The sequence below is a fragment of the Cololabis saira genome, chromosome 7 (assembly GCF_033807715.1).
Source record: "Cololabis saira isolate AMF1-May2022 chromosome 7, fColSai1.1, whole genome shotgun sequence".
Classification (NCBI taxonomy): domain Eukaryota; kingdom Metazoa; phylum Chordata; class Actinopteri; order Beloniformes; family Belonidae; genus Cololabis; species Cololabis saira.
In genome coordinates this window covers 20,605,818-20,611,817 of record NC_084593.1, presented here as the reverse complement: position 1 = coordinate 20,611,817, position 6,000 = coordinate 20,605,818, and positions in this window count along the sequence as shown.

Here is a 6,000-nt window from a genome sequence, read left to right as displayed (position 1 = left end):
GGGGTGTCTTGTAACTTGCCCAGTACCATGACGTAGCGCCCATTCGGGTCGGAAATAACAGAGGAAGGTTCAAAAGCAACGTCTTTATGTACAATAATAGCTGCACCTCTAGCCCTCTCTGAAAAACTCGAATGGAAAATGTGACTCATCCAGGGTCTCTTAATACGGGAGAACTCAGATTTGCGCAGGTGTGTCTCTTGTAAGAAAAACAAGTCCCCTTTAAGTTCCTGTAAGTGTGATAGTACCTTGTTGGCTTTAACAATACTATTCATCCCCTTTACATTCCAGGAGATGAGACGGATGTTCCTACTACTCATTGGTATTCCCCAGTCCTGCTAATAACTGTTGAGCCCTGAAGGAGGGGGGGGAGGGGGGGGGGGGGGGAAAGGAAGAGAGAAGGGAAAAAAAAAAAAAAAAAAAAAAAAAAAAAAAAAACCCAGACACCCACACACACACACACATTACTACATACTTACGTACAAAGTTACCGAAAATCCCAATCCTCATAGGAATATAAACCCTGAGTATCCCAATAGATACAGTGCAGATCTTGCTTCTCACTTCTCACTTCTCGCTCGAACAGTCCCATTCCCACAAAGACGTATTGCTCAGCCTCTCTCCAGGGTATGAGATTAAAGGTCCAACAACAGAAATAGAGCCTGATACCTTTTTTGTCCAAACTTGGCTCTAGTTCTCCAGGCCTTAAACAAGCGGAACTTATGCTTTCTTTTCACAGAGCAGCATCGCTGAATAGCGATGTGCAGGGACACAGTGTATAGTGGAAAAACTGCATAGATCGGAGTGACCCAAAGTTCACGAGAGATGAAAAAAAAAAAAAAAAAAAAAAAAAAAAAAAAAAGGGGGGGGAGAGGTGTTATAATACACAGCTGCCCAATAATCTCTCTCTACTGAGAAATGTAGTGCAAAAAAAAAAAAAAAAAAAAAAAAAAAGGGGGGGGGGGCCCCTTTAACATATAAAATCAGTAGAGCTAAAAGTAGCGCTGATGGAGAAAGAGAAAAAAAAAAAAAAAAAAACAAAGGGGGGGGCTCTTTAACATAAAATCAATAGGGCTAGAAGTAGCGCTGATGCAAAGAAAGAAAGAGAAAAAAAAAGGGGGGGCTCTTTAACTTTAACATATAAAATCAGTAGGGCTAGAAGTAGCGCTGATGCAAAAAAAAGAAAAAAAAAAAAAAAAAAAAAAGGGGGGGGGCCTCTTTAACATATAAATTCAGTAGGGCTAAAAGTAGCGCTGATGCAAAAAAAAAAAAAAAAAAAAAAAAAAACAAAGGGGGGGGCTCTTTAACATATAAAATCAATAGGGCTAGAAGTAGCGCTGATGCAAAGAAAGAAAGAAAAAAAAAAAAAAAAAAAAAAAAAAAAAAAAAAAAGGGGGGGCTCTTTAACTTTAACATATAAAATCAGTAGGGCTAGAAGTAGCGCTGATGCAAAAAAAAAAAATAAATAAATAAATAAAAAAGGGCCTCTTTAACATATAAAATTAGTAGGGCTAAAAGTAGCGCTGATGCAAAGAAAGAAAAAGGGGGGCTCTTTAACTTTAACATATAAAATCAGTAGGGCCAGAAGTAGCGCTGATGCAAAAAAAAATATAAAAAAAGATAAATAAATAAATAAAAAAGGGCCTCTTTAACATATAAAATTAGTAGGGCTAAAAGTAGCGCTGATGCAAAGCAAAAAAAAGGGGGGCTCTTTAACTTTAACATATAAAATCAGTAGGGCTAGAAGTAGCGCTGATGCAAAAAAATAAATAAATAAATAAAAAAGGGCCTCTTTAACATATAAAATTAGTAGGGCTAAAAGTAGCGCTGATGCAAAGAAAGAAAAAAAAAAAAAAAAGGGGGGGCTCTTTAACTTTAACATATAAAATCAGTAGGGCTAGAAGCAGCGCTGATGCAAAAAAAATATAAAAAAAGATAAATAAATAAATAAAAAAGGGCCTCTTTAACATATAAAATTAGTAGGGCTAAAAGTAGCGCTGATGCAAAGAAAGAAAAAAAAAAAGGGGGGGCTCTTTAACTTTAACATATAAAATCAGTAGGGCTAGAAGTAGCGCTGATGCAAAAAAAAATATAAAAAAAGATAAATAAATAAATAAAAAAGGGCCTCTTTAACATATAAAATCAGTAGGGCTAGAAGTAGCGCTGATGCAAAAAAAAAAAAGGGGGGCTCTTTAACTTTAACATATAAAATCAGTAGGGCTAGAAGTAGCGCTGATGCAAAAAAATAAATAAATAAATAAAAAAGGGCCTCTTTAACATATAAAATTAGTAGGGCTAAAAGTAGCGCTGATGCAAAGAAAGAACAAAAAAAAAAAAAAAAAAAAAAAAAAAAAAAAGGGGGGGCTCTTTAACTTTAACATATAAAATCAGTAGGGCTAGAAGTAGCGCTGATGCAAAAAAAATATAAAAAAAGATAAATAAATAAATAAAAAAGGGCCTCTTTAACATATAAAATTAGTAGGGCTAAAAGTAGCGCTGATGCAAAGAAAGAAAAAAAAAAGGGGGGGCTCTTTAACTTTAACATATAAACTCAGTAGGGCTAGAAGTAGAGCTGATGCAAAAAAAAATATAAAAAAAAGATAAATAAATAAATAAAAAAGGGCCTCTTTAACTTATAAAATTAGTAGGGCTAAAAGTAGCGCTGATGCAAAGAAAGAAAGAAAGAAAGAAAAAAAATAAAAATAAAAAAAAAAAAAAAAATTAAAAAAAAAAAATAAAAAAAAATTAATAATTAATTAAAAATAAATAAATAAATAAATAAAAAATAAAATGAATAAAAGTAGGCCTCTCGGGCTCAAAGAGGGTCAACCAACCTTGCAATGACTGTCTGTGCTTCCACGAATATTAACTGTTATTAACGACATCAGTCTTAGGTAGAACAAGCTGGCCGTTGCGTGCGACCGAGGGTTCCTTTAAGCATTTCCACTGGAAAGGTATTCTTTAGCCTTTTCAACCGACGAGAGTAGAACTTTTTCCCCGTTGCTTGCAGTGATGTACAGCTTCGCCGGGTAACGGAGGCTGGGTTTCAACCCACGCTTGTAGAGGAGAGCCATAACTTCACGATACACAACCCGTTGCGCCATCACGTCGGGGGAGAAGTCCTCAAAAATGGCAACATGTTTCCCCAAGTATTGCAGCTCTGACCTCTTTCTGCGGGCTTCGCGGAGAACCCTCTCCTTGGTCTGGTAGTCATGAAACCGGACGATGACAGGCCGTGGTCTCTCCCCTGGTTTAGGTTTCGGGGCCAGGGATCTGTGTGCTCGATCCAGCACGGGGGGCGTCGGTAGTATTTCTTCGCCAAAAAGTTGGGAGAGCAGTGCAGAAAAAAAAGTCGGATGGCCGTGGGCCCTCAATCGACTCGGGAAGTCCAATAATTCGGAGATTATTACGGCGGCTGCGAGCCTCCAGATCAGCTGTCTTGGCTTTTAGCTTCTCACCAACAGCAGTCAGCTCAGCACATGTAGCTTCGAGGCTAGCCAGACGATCATCCACCGAGTCCGCGTTAGTCTCTAGCGTGGTGATGCGCTGGCCGTGGCTGGACACGGTGGATTGGACAAGGTCCATTTTGGCTTCCAGAGCTGAGAAGGATACCTTAAACTCCGCTGCTAAGTCAGCCTTATGGGTTTCCAGGAGGCTTGTTAGCGCGGCCATGCTAACCTCGCTAGCGGTAGCATCGTTGAGGGGCGTAGAGTCTTTTTTATTATGTCTCGCCTGTTTATTTGCCATTCTCGGATGCGTCGTTGTGTTCTTTATAAGCTGCGATGCTGTTGCTGGTGGTAAATTAAGGAGAGATGGCTTAAAAAAGTGGAAAGTTGAGAGAAGTGTGGGAGAGCGGAGGAGAAGCGTCTACTCTGCGTCCGCCATGACCCGCATATATATCGACCACAGCTTTTAACCTAGCATTAAACAGAAAACATCTCTCTCAGAGAGGATGCTGGTCGTTTTCACTCTGTCCACGCTACATAGAATTTTAAAAAAGCAAAAAAAACAAAAATCTTTGAAAAAAATGCACAGTGTTAACGTGCTACATGGCTTAAGACTTGTCTCATGATGATCTAATGATACAATGTTGTTGACATCAAAGTAAATGTAATTATGAACGTATTTAAAACTGGTCGGAGGAGAATGCAAATGTTTTTGCCAAATTTCATGGTGTTGCTCTCCGTAGCCGAGTGTGAACCTGACAGAGTTATGCAGCTGAGAAGCTGAAGCTGAAAATCTCTGGACCCATTGTGTGTCTTGGGAAACAGTGTTCTTATCAGACTACTGATGTAGAGGGAATGAAATGTACCTGCCTGGCGAAGGTGTGTAGCTTGAAGCATTGGACAAGTCTGGACAGGTACTTGAACACAACTTGTGAACATGACATGACATCACACCGAGTGATTAACCCTCATAACAATTCTGAAATTGGCGTAGGCTTCCCCATGTCCCTGACAGCTGGTACTTTTCCCACATACTTGAGTATTTTTCCAAAACAACAGACTTTAAGACTTTGTTTTTGAAACCCTTGTTTTATTTTGTTCTGTGTTGGTTTCTTTCTTGAGCATATGTCTGCATGAATACGTCACAAACGCACACGCCACTGATTACAGCTATCAACACATGCGCGATTTATAGCACCTATGTATCTGCACCACTGTATCTGTGGAGCCTGTTCATTAGCCCAGAGGTCATTAAACCCAGAACTCGGCGACTGGAGCAGCTGCGATCCAACTTGACTACCTTGACAATTGAGGGACTTCATATTGGATCTAAGAAATACACAAAATGTCAGAAAATGCAATGAATGCGAGTGTTGTAAGCAAGTGCACAGAGTGTAGAGCTAAAGGTTGGAGAATCAGACATGGTATACAGCACACTGGGTTTGCATAGCCGGAATTCCAACCAGCCTGACTGTATTTAGAAACCGACACCCCCCCAACTCCATGACAAGGATCTACAGATCGCCATGACCTCACCATCCAAGAGGCTCGTGCATCCACATGGTCGGGGGACGGCGGGTAGTTTAGGGTGTTCATTTACACTCTAACATGATGTCATTAAACTGGACGCAGACACACACACACACACACCCTTGTCACAGCCCAGACTTGACCCCAACATTAGCATGAACCCCACGCTCCGCTTTCGAACTGCGCTTGCACTCTGCAAACTCAAAAAGGTGTTTCACCTGCTTTTTTGGTCCAAAGATTCGGCTTGCGCTGACAACTTTCTAAAACATAGCTTGGAATCATTGTTAATCATAAGGTATATGCAAGGGTGTTTATGGATGTGTGTTATTAATACCCTGAAGGCAGCCAGTTGGGAGGATTTCAGAAGCTTCTTGGGTTTCAGTGTTTCTTAGCTCACAGGCAAATGTCCTTACATGGTGGTTTTCTTCTTCGATGACTTGGCTGCCTGGACCGAAAATGCCAACCCATCAGACCCCCTGCGCTGCAGGGCACTTAATTACAACCTGTACCTGAATATGAGCATATGCACCCATAGGGCAGCAGGTGCTCAGAACAGACCTTGGATGCAAACTATGCTCTGGATATAAAGCAAATCTCTGACTGGGGTGTCAACAGTTTGCACTGCGAGTGATTTAAAAGTCAAGAGAGGCTGATAAACTATATGTGGGATGGATGACAATCATTGTCACCTACCTCAACTATGTTTACTGTGGTAAACAAGGTATTTAAACCTCAGCTGGTCTATTGGGGCTTTTCAGCGGTCAGCAGCAGGGGACTGTGGTTGGACGGTTTACAGAAATAAAATTAAAAGTAAACAGCATTTCTTGAGCTTTCTTGGACAAAAACAAACAAGCTATAAATATGATACAGTAGCATATACAGTAACTGTGTAGAAAACAGCTCAATATGAAAAATGTATTTCATATTGTAGTTATTTTCTATTAGTATGTTTCTTTATGTTTGTTCATAATTCTTTATTCAGTGAAAAGGGTTTTCAAGTAATGGGAGTATTATATGACAAGAATGC